This window comes from Danio rerio, chromosome 14, assembly GCF_049306965.1.
Source record: "Danio rerio strain Tuebingen ecotype United States chromosome 14, GRCz12tu, whole genome shotgun sequence".
Classification (NCBI taxonomy): Eukaryota; Metazoa; Chordata; class Actinopteri; order Cypriniformes; family Danionidae; genus Danio; species Danio rerio.
The window spans coordinates 55,654,623-55,679,000 of NC_133189.1; the positions used below are offsets into that span (position 1 = coordinate 55,654,623).

At 38.4% G+C, this 24,378-nt stretch overlaps 1 long non-coding RNA gene across 8 annotated transcripts in view; it reads left to right on the top strand.

Moving 5' to 3' along the window:
- The window catches only part of LOC141377613 (uncharacterized), a 317,233-nt gene that overhangs the window by 83,024 nt on the left and 209,831 nt on the right, over nt 1–24,378 (top strand). For all 8 annotated transcript variants that reach the window (XR_012390031.1, XR_012390029.1, XR_012390024.1 and 5 more), the window contains one exon: nt 6,383–6,529. This is a non-coding gene — a long non-coding RNA (uncharacterized lncRNA). The remainder of the gene's footprint in view (nt 1–6,382; nt 6,530–24,378) is intronic.

The window sequence follows — 24,378 nt, forward strand, 5'->3', positions numbered from 1 at the left end:
ACACTGAAAAAATGATTCAAAGATGATTACTTGGATTTACTAAATCTTTTTAAGTCAAGTGTTTGTAAACAATTTATTTGGGCTAAATTTAAACAAACAAATTAAGTTGACGATTACTAAATGTAGTTTGTGTGTTTAAATTCAACACATACAAATTGGTCGCAACAATTTTGCAGACATAATTTTTTTCAGCGTATCAGGATCTGTATCGATCAAAACTCAAATTTTGGGATCGGATTGGTTCCAAGAAAATGGTATTGGTGCATCCCTACAAAATACCGTTCTGCTTTTAGTTGTTGCTTATTTGTTTCTTCTTCCTGCTGAACCAAACAAATAGTCCTTCAGTTAACTGCACTATACGTTATTAATGCCCCACACTGGTTGCACTCTATTAGCTAATGGTGTAGTTTGTGTAGTTCTGTAGCGCCTCCCTCTAGAATATGATGCAGCTCATAATGTTCTATAAACATGCATGCTACTTTAGACAGCCGTGTGCTTTCTCTACCTCACTGTATGCCATAAAGTTTTATGATGCATATGATTTCAGAGGGGGGATTTGGCTTGTAGACATGGTGTGAGCATGTTTGTGTGTGGTTTGCGTGTGTGTCTGCATGTTTGTGAGTGTGCGTTCTCAAGTATTTGTTTGTGTGTGTGCATATGTGTTGTGTGTGCTTGTGTGAGTGTGTGTGCATGCATATGTTGTGTGTGTTTGTGCGTGCATATGTTTGTGTTTATGAGTGCATGCGTGAATATGTAGTTTGTGTGGGTGTGTGTGCATATGTACTGCTTTCACGTGTGTTTCACGTGGGTTTGAGCATGTTTGTGCATATGTATTGTCTGTCTGTGTGTGTGTGTGTGTGTGTGAGTGCATTCGTGCATATGTTTTTGTGTGGGCATTAGCGTGTGCGTGAATACTGTATGCATTGTGTGTGAGTGCATGTGTGCATGTATACAAATGTACTGTGTCTGCGTGAGTGCATATGTACTGTTTTTGTGTCTGTGTGTGAGTGTATTGTGTGTTTGTGAGTGTAAGTGCATGCATGCTTATGTACTCTGTGTGTTTGTATGTGTGTGCGCGAGCGTATGTGCATGCACGTATATATTGTGCATGTATGTGGGCATTTGTACTGTGTAAGTGTGTGTGCAGGTGTATGTACATATCCGTGTGTGTGTGTGTTTGTGTGAAATTGTGTGTGTGCATGCATATGTACAACTTATGCACGTGTGTGTTTGTGTGAAAATGTGTGTGTGCATGCATATGTACAACTTATGCACGTGTGTGTGTGTGTGTGTGTGTGTGTGTGTGTGTGTGTGTGTGTGTGTGTGTGTGTGTGTGTGTGTGCGTGTGTGTGTGTGTGTGTGTGTGTGTGCGTGTGTGTGTGTGTGCGTGTGTGTGTGTTCGTGTGTGTGTGTTCGTGTGTGTGTGTTCGTGTTCGCGTGTTCGTGTTCGCGCGCATTTAGGTCTTAGTTGAATTAGCCCAGAAGGTGTTGAGTGGCATATGGAGGGCAGCTGGTTCTTTGGCCTCTGGGATCTCCAGGGTCATTTGTGGATGAAGGGGCAGTTGGTTAATAAAAGATCTTCTGAAATCTCTCTCAATGCTGAAATGAATTTTGTGAATGTATTCACAAAACATTTGATCTTGAGAGTTCTCTTAAATATCAGTAAACATTTTAGCTGAGAATTTCCTCTTAAAACCTGTTCATAAATCTCCTGAGATATTTGAAGACGGCAAAACAACGAGATTCAGAAAGTGTCAGACTTTAAATGTCTATTTGAAGCCCTCCCCCTACTGAAGCCACCTTTTCTCAACTTCATTTCAGGCGAGATGCATCTCAAAAGAGCCTAATCTCTGACAGAGACTCCTCCCCTTCATCATCAGCCAATCACTTTGTGCATATGGTTAATAATCATGCTGACCTCAGCCATAGCAAGCGCTTAACCCTGCCTTCGCTCTTATCTAGGGATAGTTCACCCCAAAACAAAACTGTACTCACTATCTATTGACCCTCAAGTGGTTCTCTTTTGAACTCTAAAGATGATATTTTGGAGAAAGATGAAAACCTGTAAAGCCTAGTTCACACTAGAGGATTTTAAGCCTGATTTGAGCCCGATTTGGAAGTTAACGAGCTCGCCGACAGATCGGGCTGTGATCGGGAAGAAATCTGCGGGTGCGCAGCGCTCGCCGCTCTTTATGTGTGAACTACTGAACAACGCATCAACGAGGCTCGCTGACGCGTCGCCGACACCTCGCAGACGGAAATCCAACATTTAGCATGCTAAATATTCCAGAGCAGTCGGCCGACTCAACCCCACGTGTGGTCAGATGTAGTGACAAGCTGCAGCCAATGAGAGAGCATATCAGCATGAGCTGAATGCCTGTGCGCTCAGGAGCTCGGCAGAAACATCTGTGATTGGTCAGAATGGGCATCAACGCACTCGCTTCATTCTGTACAAGGCTCAACAATAAGGACTGCCCGAGGCCCAGGGCCAGCTTGAGAGACACTTGGGACAGTAGACCGGATCATTACTGGCCCGATTGGGACAGTGCTGCCTTGTCACTAACATTTAATTTGTCTGTGACTATTTGTCAATTGAGTATGTACTTTTAAGTCTTTAAACACTGCCTTCTCTGTGATGTCATAAACACCATATTGCTTTCCAGTTCCAGTATTGACCATGATATTTTTTTCTGTAACCTGGTAAAAACCAGTACAGCGAAGAAACGGCAACATGAGGGCAACCTCAAATTATAAGGCTAAAAGAAAATTTCTGTTTCTAACGTGTTGGAAGTAGAAATTTACGTGTGACTAACACGCCAGTTTGACAAGTCAGACACCTTTTTTTAACATTTTCCATCCTGCTCTTTTTGTTTGCATAACACTTTTATTTACAATTTATTTTAAGTATTGAAATTCTAGATTCACAGACTTTATTTTTGACACATTATTTAAAATGTGGCAAAAAAAAATAGCTATTAACTTCCCTTATTTTGGTGGGGCCAGTGAAAATTTTGGCAGGGCAAGTAAAAATCTGAACCACTGGCCCGATCGGACCAGTAGAAAAAATCCATAGCGTTGAACCCTGCTGTGTTAGCACAGACATGAGTGTAGGCTAAATTAACAGTGGAACTAGAATTCTGTAACTAGAATTACCATACTGCTCATTCTGACTGTTCTCATATGAAACGCCATATTGTCACAACATATTTACATTCAAAGCTATTATTAAGATATTAAAATTAAGCTTTGAATGTCTGGCATCATAATTAATGACACATTACCCTAAAAATATCATCTTTTTTTGGTAATACAGCCTATAAATATGTAGTTAAGATACTTCAACATGCAAAGGTCTTGGCTTTCATTTTCACTTTCAAGCAGGAGCTATTTCACGGCACAGAATATGCTGTTTTGAAAGATATCTGAAGTAAATTGATGTTTTTGCCATCAGAAAGTTTTGTTTATGTTAGCAAGAAGTTGCTAGGCACAAAATGCACACATATTTACATACATTTTGACTCATGCTCAGTTCTTTACTGTTTTGTAATAAAAAAAAATAACAATGTCAGAAAGAAATACACGGATAGTTAGAAAACGGCAGGGTGTTATTTGTTAGTTTTATTTCAAAGAGGTAATTACAAAAATTAAAAACTCTCTGTGTATCAGTCCACTGGAACCTGCAGATGAGTGATTAATCCGCTGATGAATCAGCTGATTTGACGATGTTTTTAAATGCTTTCTCCAAAGCTTGAAACGCTGTCAGTGATGTCATCAGCACACAAGCAGCCAATAGTGTTCAGCATTTTCTGACGACTCCTCCCTCAAAATTTCATTGGCTGTGGTTTGGTAGCTTGAATGAGCTGATGGGGAATGAGTTGTTGTCAGATCCTCCAGTGTGTGACCCCCCTCTTGTAGCTCATTCACAGAGTGTTGCGTAGTGTGAACACCACAGAGATTAAAAGACACAAAGTCAAGTCATGTAGTGTGAACGGCACAGTGATCTGCTGATGTTTAAAATCGTGTAGTGTGAACTAGGCTTAAGTGACTTCATTAGTGAGAAAACAAATACCATGGAAGTCGATGGTTACATGCTTTCAGCTTTGTTTTTCAAAGTATTTTCTTTTGTTTTCAACAGAAGACAGAACGGGGTGTCGGCAGGGTCTTAAAAAGTATTAAAAGTTGTTAAGTTAATTGACCCTTCGCTAAGCCACACCCAAAAACCACCATCCACCAATCATGGCTTAGCAACCGTTGCTACCTGCAGGGGCTCTGTCAAGCTTTCGTGTGAGGGAAACAGACCAAAGCGTTGTGCATATGGATTGTGCAAATCTGACACCCGGTATCCTTAAAGTTTGGATGGGATGGTGGAATTCTTTCCCTTTTCAAAACCAAAAACCCAAGAGGAGAAATGCCAGGGTGGATCAAACTATGAGAGGGGCGCTAAAAAAGCGGAGATAAGTTGGTTTTGTTTTGATATTCCTGACACATTCAGTGATAGACAGACGGCAATAACTCAAACACCTCTTACCCTAAACAGATCTAAACTGTGTTTCCTACATAAATACAAAGCAGGTCATGTTTCACAGCTGTCTTATTCTTCTTTTTTTTGTTGCTCTATATTGTGACTTTAACCTTTGTCATAGTAACTTAGTCATACAAATAGTGAGTAGGTCATAATGACATGAGTTATTGATCCGGAAAATTCGAAGCTGCGAATCTGTTGCTAACTTTACTGAACTTCATATTTGCATGAATACCAAGCTACGAATATTTGAAATTACAAATCTACAGAACAAAACTGAGATATGATCACAAACTGAGCACTTGCGATCAAGGCTGGAGTGGGACTCCTTTTCTGGAGTTTCAAGCCTCAGACCGGCCTACCTCAGTTCAGGACTGACTATATTAAAATAAGGTCATTTCCAATTCAGTTTCTAATGACACTATCAAGTCTTTTTAAAGAAAACAGCTGCTTTAGAACTTCAAATGTTCAACAACCTTACAGTTTTATATGTCTCAACAATAAAAATGGGAGAAAAAAAATTACTCAGACAAGGATCAAACCCGGGTCTACAGCATCGTAAACTAACGTGCTATCCACTGAACCACTCAGCTATTCATTGAGTAGTGACTCATCCAAGTTATATCATCCTTTACTTGCAGGTTGCATCTTGCTCACTGAGCTGCCAGAAAATAGATAAAAAGAGTAGAGCTGCGGTAAAATAATGAATAAAAAAGCTGTGGTCAAGTAAATAAATACATAAATACATTTAAAAGTGTGGCTGCTGAGAGCAACAGATTCTGGAGCTAGGGATACCAGCCCTCGCGGCCAAAAAACGGACCGGCCCACCGGAAATTCTCCCGGTCCTCCCGATTAGCCAATCAGGGCCTGCTTGCGATCAATATACTTTACCCGCAGCTGTTTTTCAGTCATTTATATAGAGCACACAAACATACTGACACTTATATGTAACTTACTGTACATTGTTATGGGTCAATGATGCTAATATTCGGCACAAATCCATCAGTTTCCCCTTTCTGGCTGCTCTTTCTATGAATGAACTAAAATTGGTGAAACATGCCTGGTCTGATAAGTCTATTTCTGCTGCCACATTTGGATGGTCTGGTCAGAATTTGCCGTCAACATCATGAAAGCATGGATCTATCCTGCCTTACAGCAACGGTTCAGGCTGGTGGTGGTGGTGTAATGGTGTGGGGGAGATTTTCTTGGCACACTTTGGGTCCATTAGTACCAATTGAGCATTGTGTCAACGCCACAACCTACCCGAGTATTGTTGCTGACCATGTCCATCCCTTTAAGACCACACTGTCTCCATCTTCTGATGGCTACTTCCAGCAGGATAACACACCATGTTATAAAATGTGAATCATCTCAGACTGGTATTTTGAACATGACAATGTTGAATTTATACGACAAAAGATTAAGGGGGAAAAGGGGGTCCAACCCGGTAATTTAGGTGTACCTATTAAAGTGGCCGGTTAGTGTATGTAATCTGAGAATTTAACTGAAAACAAACAGGAATTGCATTTTCAGATTTCAGTTTTAGATTACAAGGGCAAACCCTTTTTTTCTGATGGCATAGCTGAATCATTCTCCACCAAAACTAGCAATGTGAGCTAACAACATCAGTATAGTTAGATTTGATTTCATGTGTACCTTAAAGAAAATTTCTTTCGGTCCTAAATTGAGCAGGCACGCCCATTATTTAAAACATTTTCCCTTAAATCGGCAAGTAAGGAGCTACCTTTAGCCTTAAGATGTCTTCTGAAGACGGGCTGTAGTTTCTACAGTACAGTAGGTGGTCTGGTCCACTTGATGGTGACTCAAAGCTGAAGTTTGTGTATTTCTGTGAACCCGCAGGCCACTCGTCTCCCTCACGACTTCTGAACAGGGAAGGAATATGACAGACTGTGTTTGTGTGGTGAAAGCTCTGGAAATCATGCGGCTGTGTTACCTCAGCCCACACATCTCTGAGCTGGAACTCGCAGAGGCAGACCTTCTCAAACGGTAAGAAAAAAAAACAAGCATGCGAGCTGGTTTCACCCTTATTTTCCCTGCTTCCCATGAAAGCTTTAGAAGACGCTTGTTATTTAGAAATATTATCGATTTGGGTGCACTGATAGACAGTGTTGGGGGTAACACATTACAATTAACGCGAGTTATGTAATAATAATATTTTCTAAGCAGTCCCTTCAGGATTTTGAGGGCCTTTTTTTCTGAATTGTGAGACCTTGAATGACTGATTTTGCTGCGGCTTTTCTTAATATTTGCGGCCTTTCTTTGTGTTGATTTGCTGTAAAAAAATTATACCACAGACAATTTATATATATATATTATAATATATATTATTATATATATATATATTAGGGATGGGAAGATTAACCGATATGTATCGATACACGGTCATGCGCGTGCACGATGCGAGTGCATCGGTAGAGCAGCAGAGGATGAATGAAATTTTGGAAGCAAATCGAGATGCATCGGTTTTTGCGAGATGCATCGGTTTTTCCAAGATACAGCTTTTATTTTTAATATAGAATGTATTTTTTATTTATTAGCAAGTGTTGTCAACCTGTTTTTGGCGCATAATTTAATCGACCTACATAAAGTAGCAATGGACTTGCGGATGTGTACACAACGGATGTGTACACAACTCAGTGTATCATGTGTGCGGATGAAGCTAGTGGTGCGCCCTCAGAAAGTGCCCTCAGAAAGCGCGAGAAGCAAAACAAACATTTTATTCCCCACTGAGTTTTAAATCTAAAGTATGGCAACATTATGGATTTTGCAAAAAGGATAGACGACTTGACAGGACAGATGCAATTTGCAAAATGTGCCGCGCATCTGTAAAATACACGGGCAGTACGACTAATCTGAAATCTCAGTTGAAGCGGTGCCACGGTGATGTTGTGAAAGCGTCTTCCAGTGTTCCTGCATCCCCGGCTTCCTGCTCTGCTTCAACTGTAGCTACAGTACCAGCTCCAAAAGTGGTGAGAAAAGCAACAGTTTTGTGCGCTCTACGCCAATAACGAACGCTATTGCATTGTTCATCTGCAAAGATATTCAGCCTAGTGTCACGGAGAACGAAGGTTTTAAACACCTCCTCCTGTTAATTTTTATTTATTTATATTTTTATTAGCCTGTTGTTTACAGTGACAGTGATGTTTCAAAGCAGCATAACACTGCTAGTTCACCACCTTAAGTTTTGAATATTCAGTGGCACAACATATCTTTGTAAAACTTGTTTTCATAGTTGAAAAGTTAAATCACAATTCTTGTTGTGCAATGATAAACCTTTATGTTGAAAGAGTGCAAATATATGTATTTTTAATATTTATTGCACTTATACATTTTGTTTATCTTGAAAATACTTAAATAATATGTGCTATAGGTTCTAAAATGGCCCTCTACTGTAAACTGATACTCTGGCTCTGAGAGAAAAGCCAGTTTGTAAAAAAAAGTCTTGGTTTTGCTTGGTTAATAAATAATTAAACTCATTCAATGGCACAGCATCCTTTCTTACATCATCTCATAAACTTGATCTAATAAGTTAGTGCTGAATTATCGCATTGTATCGGGATATGGGTGTGAATCGTATCGTGTTGCATCGCAATATGTCACAAATGTATCGCTAATATATCGGATCGTATTCTTTGTATCAAGATGCGTATCGGATCGGCATTATAGCTTAGATGCCCATATATATATATTACTCCTAGACCCAGACACTGTGTTCTGTAATATAAATTTAAAGGATGCAGTATGTTTTAAATATGTAAATTGTGTTTGCACAACAGCTCAAAGATTAAAATCCATTGTTTATTTCTTCAAAGTCCGTGCTTTCTTCATGTGGTATTGCTGTGTGTTAATAACTCAGTTAGTAACCTTGTTCCCTATCATTGTAGATATGTTTGATTGAGTGCCGTAGTGTATTTCGCTTTAAATCGCTTCAGGAAAAAAATATTACATGTAAACATAACAGCAGTGATGCACACATGCTAAACAACTCATTGGGTTGTTTGTAATCTAATATGATTATTTGTTATCATCAACGCATTGCTTGCCATGTGTTGTTGATGTAAGATTGTATTTAGTTTGATCTGAATATTCATAGATTATATTGAGTGTGCGTGAGAGCTGTAACAACACACACACACACACACACACACACACACTGGTTTACTGGTTTGTCAGCCTTCACAGCAGCACGATGGAAAGGTGCGCCGGTCACTGAATCCAGCATTGGGGTTCTCCAACACAATCTCATGGCAATTCGTAACTTTTTGATTTATTGGCTAATTCGTATGAATTTGTACAATTTAGTACGATTTGCTCATCCCCCAATGACGGTTGGGTTTAGGCGTGGGGTTAGGTGCCACACATCCTTTTTAAAATCATACATTTTCGTACAACTGAACTCTGAATTTCGTACGACTGAATTAGCCACTAAACTGGCAAAACGTAAAATACTTGCGTTTTCTCGTGAGATCAGGCTGGGTTCTCAACTCGCCGCACATTCTGTCTTTATATTATGTTCTGTGTTTGTCATATCATATGTGCTCAATGCTCAGATGTTGAATCAAAATCTGACTGCGAGGGCAAATCTGCACCTGCAGTTGAGTGAAGCTGTCAGCTGTTTATCGTAAACTTTTCATCTATTATTTTTCTTGCAGTTGACAGCAAGAACGAACACAGAAGCATTGTCTGATCAACAAGCAGCAGCTGAGTGTGTCCAAAAGAATCTAAAACGCCAAATAGGATGAATCTATGCCGCATTTCATAAAGTAATACAATCTCTATTTAGCTTTTCGTTTGTACGGTGGCTCTGAATTGTCAAAACACCTCTAAAAAGGCTTTTTCTGACTTTACATATTTTACATATGTACACCACTGTAATACGTTTTATTCAAGAACATTTGAGCTGGCTTCAGTCCTTAGCTCTTACATTTTTATTTTGTTTAAAATATATTTAACTTAATTCCATTTTGTTATTTAACCTATTATTGTTATGCAACAATCAAGTTGTATGTTAATTTACTATAAAGAAAAGGAAATTATGTATTTTTTGCATGCTGATGTACGTGAAATCGTGAATATAGGTCTTTAATCACCTTGCCGTTTTGAAATGATAGCTTTTTTTGCTTTATAGACTATTCAGTTCATAAGAGCAGTTCAATCTCTTATGAAGTTTGCTGTACTATACTATGAAATGTTGAAATATTTATAATTCTAGGCCTATATATATCGGCTATCTGCCTCCAAATCTGAACAGTTATTGATTATCGATATCGGTAAAAAAATCCATATCGGTGCATCCCCAATAAAAAGCAAATACGTTATGGAACTAATTACTTTTTTCGGGAATTAACTCAATATTGCAATGGATTACTTTCAATTTTATCAAATGAGAATAGATGAGGGGAGAAACTCAACTACTGAAATGACAGCCTGATCTCATGAGGAAACGTAAGTATTTTACGTTTTGACAGTTTAGTGGCTAATTCGTACAAATTCGTAAAAGTTCAGTCGTACGAAAATCTACGATTTTAAAAAGGAGGCGTGGCACCTAACCCCACCCCTAAACCCAACCACTGGGTGATTGGGTGATGAGCAAATCGTACGAATTCATATGAATTAGCCACTAAATCAAAAAGTTACGAATTGCCGTGAGATTGCGTTGGAAATGAACTGAATTCACTTTTAGCTAGCTAGATCTGAAAAAAGAAATACACCTTGTATGAAGCCAGCTAAATTGAACTAGTTTCATAACTGATGAGTTTTACAGACTTCTGTAATCCTTGAACACTTTTACATTTTAATCTTTTTCAAGGGTTCATATTTTAAATAAAGTGTCTCTACTCTATTGTTTTTTTTACCTACTATAGATTAAATGTGGATGTGAAACAAGATAGTTCTGAAAGCAGCTATTGATTATTGTTCATTGAAGTGAGCAGAACTTTGAACTCTGTAAGAATATTCATGGCTTATATGATAAGTGTGATCTGCCAGTCTTTTTTGTGTGCCTTCTGATGGACCGGAGTGGGAGTTGACAACATGCTGGGATGTTGCTGCTTCAAAGCATTGGCTTGAGAAAGAAAAAAAAATACATACGCTTTCTGACACTGTTGTTGCAAGGCAGACCCAGACTTCGAGTAGCATTTAAAGATTATTACTGCATTGTGCATTATATACAGTCATCCACAGTATTTTAGTGCATTTCATTTACGCACACATACATCAACTGCTAGTGATGCATCAGTCATGAAATAACATGGCTGATTTTTATTTAATTCTTTAAGATTTATTTATTTTTTTATTAAAAATAAAAAATAAAAAGCAGGAAAAGTGTGGAAGATATGTTGCCTATTGAAATGGATCAGAGAATAAATACAGGGTTCACACGCTCCTTGAAAGTCTTAGAAAGTACATGCGTTTTAGACTTGAATTCAAAGCCTGCAATGTACTTAAATACAAACATACAGTTAAAGTCAGAATTATTAACCCCCTTTTTATTTATTATTCTTTTTTTCAATATTTTCCAAATGATGTTTAACAGATTCAGGACATTTTCACAGTATGTCTGATAATATTTTATCTTCTAGAAAAAGTCTTATTTGTTTTATTTCGGCTAGAATAAAAGCAGTTATACATTTTTTTAAAAACATTTTAAGGTCAGTAATATTAGCCCCTTTAAGCCAAAAGTGTCCAAGAAGATGCCCAAAATCTTTACATGCAATGGAAAAGACTGTTTAGATGCATCCCACTGATGAGAAGATGACGGATAAGTACTGTAAAATCACCAAATAGCCTTAAACAATACATAAATGCGCTACAGAATGTTCCATTTACACACATGCGCACACACACATGCACAAATTGCATGAAAACACATCAGCCTTTCACAGCGTAATCTTCACTACTCATTGCTTAAGTGCTTTTAAAACTCCTTTTTACTCATACTTGGAGTAATAATTTCTCAAATTTTACTCTACATTACACTACAGTTCACTACATCTTTGCACAAGTAATGATACCTTTACTGGAGTCTGATTTTCCAGTACTCTTTCCACCACTGATCACTGCAGTATTAAACTGAATGGATGAAGCACTCAGACTCTGTCCTCATCTGGCTGGCTGGACCAGGCTTGGGTTACCATGGAGAACGGAGGCAGCAGGACTCCTGCTGCATATTCACAGCGCACAGATATACCTGTTCACTGGAAAATAATTATCCCATCCTCTTACTGTGCTAAACTGGCTCATCAGGGTTGGATATATAAAGTAGGCTTCTGCTTGCATCAGGTTTTCTTCTTGGGATTATTTACTGAAGCTTTTATTTTGATATGATAGTAGCATCATGATACTAACCTGAGCTGCATACGCGATTACTTTAACAGGTATCATGATGACCAAACAATAGCAATATAAATATGCTCATGAACAGTTTCTGTGTTTAGTGTTTCACATTTATTTACAGTTATGAATTCCATTATGGGATGTTTATCTCTGCTCTGTCTACTTTTGATGTTAAAAATTCAGCTCTACAGAAAAATTACCAATAACAAAAATAATAAGCATCTAAATTTGTAGAAATAGAAGTTATGCAATAGAAAAAAATCGCAATATATAAACCTTTGAACATTTTCAATATACTGTCACTGGCCACTTTATTAGGTATGCCTGTCCAAATGCTCGTTACACAATTGTCTAATCAGCCAATCACCTGGCAGCAACTTAGTGCATTTAGGCATGCAGACATGGTCAAGATGATCTGCTGCTGTTTAAAGTGAGCATCAGAATGGGGAAGAAAGGGGATTTAAGTGACTTTGAACATGGCATGGTTGTTGGTGCCAGACGAGCTGGTCTAAGTATTTCCGAAACTGCTGATCTGGGATTTTCACACACGACCATCTCTAGGTTTTACAGAAAATGGTCTGAAGAAGAGAAAATATCCAGTGAGCGGCAGTTCTGTGGGCGCAAAGGCTTTGTTGATGCCAGAAGTCAGATGAGAATGGCCAGACTGGTTCCAGCTGATAGAAAGGCAACAGTAACTCAAATAAGCACGTGCTACTACCGAGGCCTGCAGAAGAGCATGTCTGAACACACAACACGTCCAACCTTGAGGCAGATGGGTTACAGTAGCAGAAGACCACACCGGGTGCCACTCCTGTCAGGTAGGAACAGGAAACTGAGGCTACAATTCACACAGGCTCACCAAAACTGGACAATAGAAGATTGGGGAAACATTGCCTGCCCTGAGTCTCCATTTCTGGTGCCACATTCACATGGTCGGGTCAGAATTTGGCATCAACAGCATGAAAGCATGGATTCATCCTTCCTTGTATCAACAGTTCAGGCTGGTGATGGTGGTGTGAGGGAGATTTTCTTGGCACACTTTGGGTCCATTAGTACCAATTGAGCACCGTGTCAAGGCCACGGCCTACCTGAGTATTGCTGCTGACCATGTCCATCCCTTTATGAGCACAGTGTCTCCATCTTCTGACGGCTACCTCCAGCAGGATAACTCGCCATGTCATAAAGCCTGAATCATCTCAGACTGGTTTCTTGAACATGACAATGAGTTCACTGTACTCAAATGGCCTCCACAGTCACCATATCTCAATCCAATAGAGCACCTTCGGGATGTGGTGGAACGGGAGATTGGCATCATAGATCTGCAGCCGACAAATCTGCAGCAATGTGATGCTTTCATGTCAATATGGAGCAAAATCTCAGAGGAATATTTCCAGTACCTTGTCGAATCTATGCTTATGAATCTATGGGGTCCAACCCGGTGCTAGTAGGGTGTACCTAATAAAGTGGTCGGTGAGTGTAGCCTATGTGGTTATAGAAAAAAGTACAAAAAAAAGTATAAAAATTTAAAAGCACTATATCTGTGTAAACAGAGACATAGAAGTGTTTCTAACAAAGTGCATAAGAGAGAAACGGACTGTATCCTATAGGCAAGCCCACTCACCTGTATGGAGTACTCTAGAGCTACCGGATATATGCCCAGGGTGTGTGCACAAATATGTCCAGCGGGTGTTCAAAGTTTTTTAGGTGACTAATATTGTAGATATTCATTATCACTAAGGGTGTCACGATCCTTCAAATCACAGGTGTCAAACTCAGTTCCAAAAGGGCTGCAGCTCTGCACAGTTTAGTTCCAACCCTAATTAAACACACCTGATCCTGGTCCTTCAGGCTTGTTTGAAACCTACAGGTAAGTGTGTTGGAGCAGGGTTGGATCTAAACTGTGCAGGGCTGAGGCCCTCCAAGAATTGAGTTTGACACCCCTGCTCCAAATCCTTGATTCGATTACATTTTTGATTCTAAAGTCACAATGACAATGTGTGTGCGTCTGTGTCTGTGTGTGAATGAGTGTGTGTGGTCACGTGATTTGCGTTTTCAGCGGTAGTGAGGAAGGAGGGCTGCTCAGAAATGCTACACGCCAGTGTGGATGTGGATCGTTGTTGTTCTAAAATGCCATTTAAAAACAAAGACATATTAGTGTAAACAGGGCCTGAGTGTGTATTTTTCGCGTGCGGATTTGCAACGGGTGCGGGGCGGAGGATCGCGATGCGCCCATCTTCTATCATCCCAACCGTAATACGTACATAGCAGAGCTTGCAAACTGTTTTTTTTTTTGTCTACAACACGAACGTTGTCAACATAACTAACTGGAAATAAAAAAATGCTTACACACCGGTGACTTCATTGAAAGAGGAGAGGGTTTAAGCTCTGTCGACGGGTCTCCTGCATCTGCAGTTTAACAAGCCTGTTTTTTCCCGCTTGGCAAGCCAAGCTGACGTGACATGGGGGCGTGGCAGCATCGACGATTCTATTTTTTGATTCGATAATCGAAGTTGAGCATAAATTTTTATCGATTTCGATTAAAAATCGAAATCGTGACACCCCTAATTATCACAGGCGTCACGTTGGCGCAGTGGGTAGCACGATCACCTTGCAACAAGAAGGTTGCTGGTTCGAGCCTCAGCTGGGTCAGTTCGCATTTATGAGTGTGCATGTTCTCCTCATGTTGGCGTGGGTTTCCTCCGGGTGCTCCGGTTTCTCCCACAGTCCAAACACATGCGCTATAGGAAAACTTAATAAACTAAACTGGCCATGTGTGTGAATAAGAGTGTATGGGTGTTGCCCAGTGATGGGTTGCAGCTGGAAGGGCATGCGCTGCGTAAAACATATGCTGGATAAGTTGGCGGTTCATTCCGCTGTGGCGACCCCTGATTAATAAAGCGACTAAGCTGAAGAGAAAATGAATGAATGAAAGTTCATCATCACGATTTATTGCAGCCTGATCTCACGAGAAATCGTAAGTATTTTACGTTTTGCCAGTTTAGTGGCTAATTCGTACAAATTCGTACGAGTTAAGTTGTACGAAATGGTACGATTTTAAAAAGGAGGCGTGGCACCTGACCCCACCCCTAACCCCAACCGTCATTGGGGGATAAGCAAATCGTACTAAATTGTATGAATTAGATTGTACGAATTCATACGAATTAGCCACTAAATGAAAAAGTTACGAATTGCCGTGAGATTGTGTTGTTTATTGTATATCACCAGATGTCTAATATAAGCTGCACGCAGGCAAGAGAAAGACAGCAGGTGAAATGGAGAAAAAGACGGACGGAGGGAGTAAAAGGCAACAGCCGCGAGCCCTCGGGCTGCATTCTGACTAACAGCTTTGTGTCTTTTTCCTGCTGCTCTGCGGAGACAACATTCTGCTAGCTGTCTAGCCTACGCTAAGACGCACTCCGTCCTCCCCGCCTCAGGGGAGCCGTTCTGTCCTGCCTCTGCCTCCCAGCAGCTTCCCTTTTGTTTTAATTATCCATCGTCTAACGAGGAGAAATTTATGCCTCTTCTAATTTCACTGCTGCCTCCTCCTCCCACCAATGGCATCATTATTATACCTGCTGCCTTACTGCAGGATTCACTGCGTTATACACACTGCTGGATAGGTTATTGATGAATTATCATCTGTAACTGATAATATTGAACTAAATAATTAAATGAGAAAATGTGTAGTCTGCGATATAATGTCAGTATGGCAATGTAATCTGACTTCTTTTGGATTACATTTAGGAGTGACCAAAATCCAACGTCGAGCCAACATCTTAAACCAACGTCATATTGACATCAAATACTGACATTTATTCATCAGGTATGGCAACCAAAATCTGATAGACATCATAGTGGTAACATCCACACATCGTCAAGCTGTAACATCATTAGACGTTGATATATGATTGATTTTTAGGTTGGCCTTTGACATGGACGTCGGCCTGACGTTGGGTTTTAGTGTCAAACAGATTTTCATTTTCAAATTAAATGCAACGTTCCCATGATGTTGGGCTACATAGTCAATCTGATGTTATGTTGACGTCTTGTGCCTGCTGGGTACATTCAGATCTCATTCAGGCTCACACTTTCCCCCACCAATGGCATCAGTACTAGGGATGTCCAGATCCAATCGTGCAATCAAAAATCGGACCTGATGACTTGGTTGCAGACTTAAATGAAATTGGAAATTACCTCCCGATCAGGACTATAATAAATAATAAATAATAATAGATAATAGATAATAATAAAAAAAATATATATATATATATATATATATATATATATATATATATATATATATATATATATAATTGTGGGTCGGTTGCGGGTGGATGTAGCGGGAAATGAAAGTGGACCAGTGGAAAAGCAGAGAGTGGGATTTGCAGAATGGAAAGATGAGACACTCAAAATAATGGATGAAGTGCAAGAGTAGCCTACTGTTCACGGTTTCAGTTCAAGGAGTCATCAGAGGAAAATCTGCTCTCGTTCTGGGAGAAACAAGATTGCTTATTTCCATGACTGCAGCGCCTTGCGAGGAGAATCTTGTTCATTCCTACAACACGCGGTGCGAGCGAACGCTCATTCAGTTCAGCTGGCCACGTTTTGGAGCCGATGCGGAATCGCCCAAATCCAGGAACTGGAAGAATTGGAGAAACAGATGGTTTGTAGAATTGGCACTATTTTTGTTATATTGTTCCTGTAACTGTAGAAGCTAAAATGTCTTAATTTTACTTTCTGTGTTTGAAAATGAAGAAAATGTTGTCTAAAGACAAACTTGCTGTGTATATATATATATATATATATATATATATATATTCGATTACATTTTCGATTCTAAAGGTTCGATTCGATTTTCGATTATGAATAATTAATTAATTAATGACCAATTAATTATTAGTAGCCTACCGTTTAAACTACCTGATCTGCATGGTCTTTGTTTTACCCATAAACAAATCATACAGTAAATGAATAAAGGCAAGTTACACACATAATTACAACCTGTCAATCACTTTTTCTGTGGGACTCATGAATAGGCAGTGATCTGTGTCATTATAATGGCGTCGGTAAAAAAAGACGCACAACCAACAGGAACCAGCCAACAGTATCTGAGGTGTTCGCTAAAATGACTAAGTACAAGTGAGTGAAAGATTGAAGCAGCCCTCTGACTGCCTGGACCTGCTGTCTCAAGCACATATGGCTGCGTCTGTGTGGTCACGTGATGTGCATTTTCAGAGGTAGAGAGGAAGGAGGGCTGCTCAGAAAGGCTAAACGCCACTGTGGATGTCAAATCGTTGTCGTTCTAAAATGCCATTTAAAAACAAAGACAGTGTAAACAGGGTCTGAGTGTGTACTTTTCGCGAGCGGATTTGCAACGGGGGCGGGCGGAGGATCGCGATGCCGGTGTTGTCTATCGGACGAACCGTACGTAATACGTACATAGCAGAGCTTGCAAAACTGTGTTTTTTTTTTTGTCGACAACACGAACGTTGTCAACATAACTCACGGAAAATCCAAAATGCTTACACACCGGCGACTTCATTGAAAGAGGAGAGGGTTTAAGTTCTGTCGACGGGTCTCCTGCTTCTGCAGTTTAACAAGGACTTCAACAAGCCTGTTATTTTCCCGCTTGGCAAGCCAAGCTGACGTGACATGGGGGCGTGGCAGCATCGACGATTCTATTTTTAGATTCGATAATCGAAACTGAGCATAAATTGACACCCCTAATAAATATATATATATATAATTATATATATATATATATATATATATATATATATATATATATATATATATATATATATATATAAAATTTACTGTTGCGCTAAAGTCCAAGGGTGAAGAATTGATGTTATTTATTATTTATCAAGCTAGTTGTTGAATGTTAAAAAGGTGAATTAAATAAGAAATAAGGAACATCCTGTATCTGTTTCTTCACTCTTTTTTCTATCTTTATGTATTATAGAAGTTTCGGATCAGGTTTTGGTAGATACTCAAAATCAAATAATCTAACTTGGACTCGAGGGCAAAAAAAACTTGATTGGGACATCCCTAACTAGTACCTTATGGCATACTGGAGGATTCACCCTGCCTTAACATTTCAGATTACAGTTTTAAATGTCATTTGCATAAGCATCGTAATGTTCACAATTTCTTCTTGGAATCCTTCTTCCCAAAAGCTCATTCATGATCTGTTGAATTTCCCCCAGCCGTACTATTCTCGTTAACCCAAAGTCATTACTGCCTACCCTGTGAAAAATGATTACTTTGAATCTGGCTGTTGCCTCCTTGAGTGAACATGACAGACATCTAACACGGCAGCGCGGTATAAGACACGTTTCCAAGTGTAGCTTTTTATCAGTCGTCTAATTTCTCTCTCGTCGCCTGACACACTTAACCGGGTCCACTGGAGACTGTGGATAAATGTCAACTGTATTTTTGTGTCTTTGGGCTTGGTGCGGTGCTGTAAGCAAACCATCTGTTTCTCCACCTGACCTTTCCTTTAATTGCCTAAATTGAAATGAAATGAAACTCTGCCTCCAAAGTCACTCATGTCTAGCCCCGGTCCTGAACGAATAAATGCCGTGGAGTGACAAAACAGCGTTGCAGAAGTAAGTTTTAGCAAAAACTAGTTCAGCTTTTTTAAATAGAGCTTCTTTTGAAGGAACTTACTATTTAACACGTCTGTTTTAGGCCGTTTTCTGATGGTTCATTGTATTGAACTGGTTTAATGATTCATTGATTCAGTGATTGAGTTAAATCATACTCATTGAGGAGTTCCCTTTATGAAACTTCTGTTCAAAACTGTAACTTCTGTTTGTTTTTTAATTAAATTAAATCGTATATTGGATTATAGTGTCACAGTGGCGCAGTGGGTAGCATGATGGCCTCACAGCAAAAAGGTCAATGGTCCGGACCTCGGCTGTGTTAATTGGCATTCCTGTGTGGAGTTTGCTTGTTCTCCCTGTGTTGGCATGGGTTTCTTCCGGGTGCTCCAGTTTCCCTCACAGTCCAAAGACATGCGGTACAGGTGAATTAAACAAGCTAAATTGGCCATAGTGTATAAGTGTGAATGAGTGTGTATGGGTGGTTCCCAGTGTTGGGTTGTGGCTGGTAGGGCATCCGCTGCGTAAAACATATGCTGAATAAGTTGGCGGTTCATTCCACTGTGGAAACCCCAGATTAATAAAGAGACTAAGGCAAACAAAAAAAATAAGAATGAATATATTCGATTATTTTTATCAGTGTGCATGTTTAAACATGTTACTCTTATTTATTTTTAAATAAACAATAATTTTAATATTGTAATTAATTTAGTAGTGTGAAATATTATTACAATTCTGTCTTAAAAGTCCCATCAAGTGCTGTGAAATGTAAATTTTTATTCAATGTTTGTCATAGTTTAAACTGATACATGAAGACAGGACAGGGCATAGAGTAGCTCCTCCCTTTTAAAAAAACAGCCAATAGCGTTTTGTTTTCTCACAGCTCTGCCTTTGAGAGTGATTGAGTTTGTGTATCAAATCAAGTGGGCGGGGTATATCAGATAAAGAACATTTGATTGGTCAAGATTTGATAAGAAAATGAATCATGGAAAAAAAACATCCATTATATCATTTTTTTATCTTGTAGATTGAATTGCTTTTTTTTTTGGAGCAAACTAGCTCATAGATATTCTTAAAACAAACAATATTCTTACTAACTTCTAGAAAACATTTTAATTTCACTAAACTTTTAAGTTGCTAATTAATTGATCAGGAATTTCAATTTTGAAAACTGGTCTAACTACATGACTATAATAATTGTAGATTTGATTTCAAGATTCTTTATTGAATATAGTTATCATTTGAATAAATCATCTTTTAAAACACAGTATATATCTTTGTCACTTTTTGGTCTATTTCATGTTTAATGTTGTGTTTTGTAAAATAATTACAAATTCCAAACTTCCAATGGGTAGTGTTTATTAGGGATGTCCAGATCCGATCACGTCATCAGAAATTGGGCCTGATCACGCGGTCTCAGTCTGGATCTGAATCAGATGTTACCTCCTGATCAGGACTTGACTTTTTGAACATAGTTATGTGGTGGCACAGAGTTAGACTGCTTTCTTTTTTGTATGTATTTTAAGTTGAGGTGCTGTTGTTTATATATATATATTTTTTTTTTTTATCATAATTATTATATATATATATATATATATATATATATATATATATATATATATATATATATATATATATATAATTTTCATTTATTTATTAATATTTTCTATATATGTATTATTATTATTTTGTATATGTTTACTTTTGCACTTAAGTCCAAATTTCCAAGAATTTAAGTTATTTATTACTTGATTGTTAAAGTTTCCTTATAAGTGCTCTGTTTGTTAACAGAGTTGTTGAATGTTAAAATAAGGTGAATTAAAAAGAAGGAACATTTTGAATCTGTTTCTTCGCTCTTCTTTATTTTTTTATGGATTATAGAAGTATCGAATTGGGTTTTGGTATCGGCTTATACTCAGTCAAATCACTCTGACTCTGATTCAAGGGCAAAAAAAACCTGATTGGGACATCCCTCGTGTTTATAGTGGTAGGTTTATGATTTACAATTATGAAAAGAGGTTTAAACAATGGTTTAAATATGTGTTAAGCAAATTCACTTCTTAATGGCTAAAAATACTTTTGGAGTGGTCTAGTCAAAGTCCTGACCTGAATCCGATTGAGTTTCTGTGGCATGACCTTTAAAAGGCAGTTCATGCTCAAAAACCCTCCAATGTTGCTGACTTACAAGCTAATATCTAAAACTTATAACTGGTTGGCCATCAACAACGCTTTATTGCAGCAAAGGTTGGCCCAACCAGTTATTAGGGGGCAAACAGTTTTTCAAACAGGACTATGTAGTTTTGGATTTAGTCTTTCTTTAATGATAAAAACCTTTGCTTAAAAAACTGCATGATGTGTCTACCTGTTTTACTTCTCTTTGACTAATATTTAGATTGTTTGACCTGAAACATTAAAGTGTGACAAACATGCAAAAAAACAAAACAAAGACATCAATAAGTAGACACATGCTTTTTCACAACACTATATATTAGAGCATATAACATACACTGGTCCTTCAAGCTGCTTTTGGTTAGCAGCTAGCAGCATATCTGAGTACGTTTTTACACCGCTTGAATTTTTAAATTAGGAGCAACTTGGCAGGAGTTTCAAAGTAGCATCCCATTACTGCAAAACAGTGAGTGGGGAGGTAAAACAGTCAGAAGTAGGTAGATATGAAGATAGTCTCAGCTGGTTTCCATCTGACACCTGAACACCTGCCCCGTCAGGTTCACTGCAGATGGCTGAGGTGAAGCTTTGGTCTTTTCAGTCTAAATCCCTTTTTCAGTCACTTTCTCTCTCTCTCTCTTTATGGCTGTTCAGCACAGCTTCGTTTTAGTCTGGGTATTTTTACAGTATGTATATGGTGTGAAGTGTGCACATTTATATTCTTTTGTTTGAGTAAGATTACTTTAAACATTAGCTAAGATTGTACAGCTGTGTGGAAATCCACTCCCAGAATATAGTTTTGCCTCCTTCTTAAAACTAGTAATTTAAGATGAGCTGAGTCAACACAATTGAGTTTTGTGTTCTTCATTTTTGTGTTTATTCCACTTAAATAAGTAAAAGCAATAGAGCTGTGAACCTACACTGGTCTCACGGTTCGGTTACGATTATCATGCCATCGATTCGGTTCAATTCGATATCTAGGTGCATCACGGTGCATTGACGATGCTTTCCATGCACAGTTATCACAGATTTTCTTTTACAGCAGAATTCTTGTATTAAAATGTATGAATATTTAAATACTATTTATAAATATGCAGTTTGTTTTAAATGCAATTTTGTCATTTAAAACAGATATATAAACTGCGCCTTTAAGCAACACGTGCATTTAGCAAATTAACAAATATAAATATCCTGCTCGCTTTCTGATCCTTGTCTAGTTCTCTTAGTTCTCTTACTCGCGCCTGGCGCCGCATCGCTCACCTCCGCTGACTGCGCGCGCACCTCGCTAAATGGCCGAGGCTTTTATACTCGCCGTGTTTGCCGTTGTGATATTCTTTAAAACGACAGGGGGCGTTCAAAAGAAACCCACCGTAAAGTCAGACGGATAAACAGAGAAGTAGGAAGTTTCCGGAAATTCGTCATATCATAATATCGTTCAATATTTTTTAACTATTTTGTATTGTTTTTATACAGTATTTTAATGATTATAAGCATTTTTATAACCATTTAAGATGTTTTTTTTTTTTTTATTAAATCACTTGCTTTTGTTCATGTCAGGGCCAGTTTTACCATTAAAAGTTTATTATAATATTAATCACAGGAGAACATGAGTTGCTCTACAAATATATTTTTATTAGAAAGAAAAAAAGCTAAAAACATTATTGTCTGGCTTGTTTCTGTCCTCTCCTTATGCTAAAAAGGCAATCATGGTCCAACATCACATATCTTTATCACCAATAAAGCCCAGAGAATCAGGCCATCAGTATATTGTAAACCGATAGGTTTAAATATTCCTTTCCAGTTATCAAAGAAACACTTCTCTGACTTCATTATAGTAACTATTAAACTGTTTTTAATTCAAAATTAAACAAAATACACCAGTGTAAAACCTATAAATGGTGGAAAAACATATCCCACACACGCCCTATTGGGGAATTGGATTAACTGAATTGCCTGTAGTGTGAGTGTGTGTGAATTTGAATGTTTATAGGTGTTTCCCAGTACTGGGTTACAGCTGGAAGGGTATCCCCTGTGTAATACACTTGCTGAAATCTAAATTAAATACACGACCCCTGATAAATAAGAGACTAAGCCTAACGTGAATGAATGAATGATATCCAGATCTCATTCAGACGGTGTTCTTATGCCGAATACATCAACACTATTCTAGATGAGCATGCCGTATAGATGTGTTGAGTGTTCATGCATGTAACATAACATTTATGCTAATACTTATTAATAATCGCTTTCATTTCCAATGCCACATATTTCTTTTGTAACATTACACGCTCCATAAGGCAAATGGAGGAGGTAGAGGAAGGCGTCATGCTTGGGTGTGAAGTTTTCCATTCCATGATGCTCTCCACACTTTAATTAGCATGTTTATCCATGAGCATTATTACAGTGCTAATTGCAAGATGTTTATTTCGCCGTGTTCAATTAACACACTCGGCATCCGACAGCAAAAACTCACTCATCCTTGCTGATCATTATGGAGCTGGAATCTTTCTTTAGGCGTCTCGACTGCGTGGCCAGTCACACTGTGTCCCCGCTCGCTGTTTGTGCAAGATTTGTCCGTGTGCAGCGTTCAAGGACTCACCAAATAACACGTTTCTATATAGGCTCTGATTAGCAATCACACCCTCCTGCAGACACCGAACAAAGACTCATTTGTGTCCATAGAACCTGCAACTAAACACATATTATAAACAGATGCTGTATGTATTTTCTATCTACACAATGACGATGAAAAATATATAGAACACTTTGCACGCTCTGAAACTTTGAACTCTTTTACACTGCAAAAAAATGCTTACTTTTGTCTCGTTTCTCGTCCAAATTTCTACAAATTCTTAAATCAAGAATTGTTTTCTAGATGAGCAAAAACATTGTCCAGGTTTTAAGAAAAAAATATGCCAAAATTCAGTTTTACCTTAAAACCAGTTAAACTACGTGACATATTCGACTTTCACTTTAAGGGCCTTATCATACACCCGGCGCAGTGTGGCGCAAGGCGCGGCGCAATAGTCTTTTGCTAGTTTCAGCTTGGTGCAAGAGTCGTTTTGAGGCGTTGCGCTACGCTGTTTAAATAGCAAATACATTTGTGCTCATATGTGCGCCCATAGGCGTTCTGGTCTAAAAAGGTAGGCTTTCTGAGGCGCACTGCTGGCGCGTTGCTATTTTGAGAAACTATAATAGATTTTTCGGTCCCACTTTATATTAAGTGGCCTTAACTAATATGTACTTACACAGGAACTAATAGTTTATTACAATGTACTTATTGTGTAAATACATGTATTTACTGTGTACTTATGCTTGATTAAATACATGTATGTAATTACATCTGTAATTAACTTTTGTAATTACATTTGTAAATACACTGTTGACCATCGCTTACACCTTAACCCACCCTCAAACCTACCCACACCACCAAACCTGTCCACAACCCAACCTCTATGCCAACTTAAAACCACCACAAGTGTTCTCAAATACAATATGAACAAAGGAAGTGCATGTATTTATTTGTTTGATGCAAGTACATAGTAGTTAAGGACACTTAATATAAAGTGGGATCGATTTTTCATTAGACCAAAACAAACCCGGTCTAAACTCCGGCGCAGACTTGCGCCTCGCTTAAACACTGCTAAATACGCACAAGAGAGCAATAGGCAAATATCTTTACTTAAGAAAAAATTTTAATATTAAGGATATATATATATATATATATAT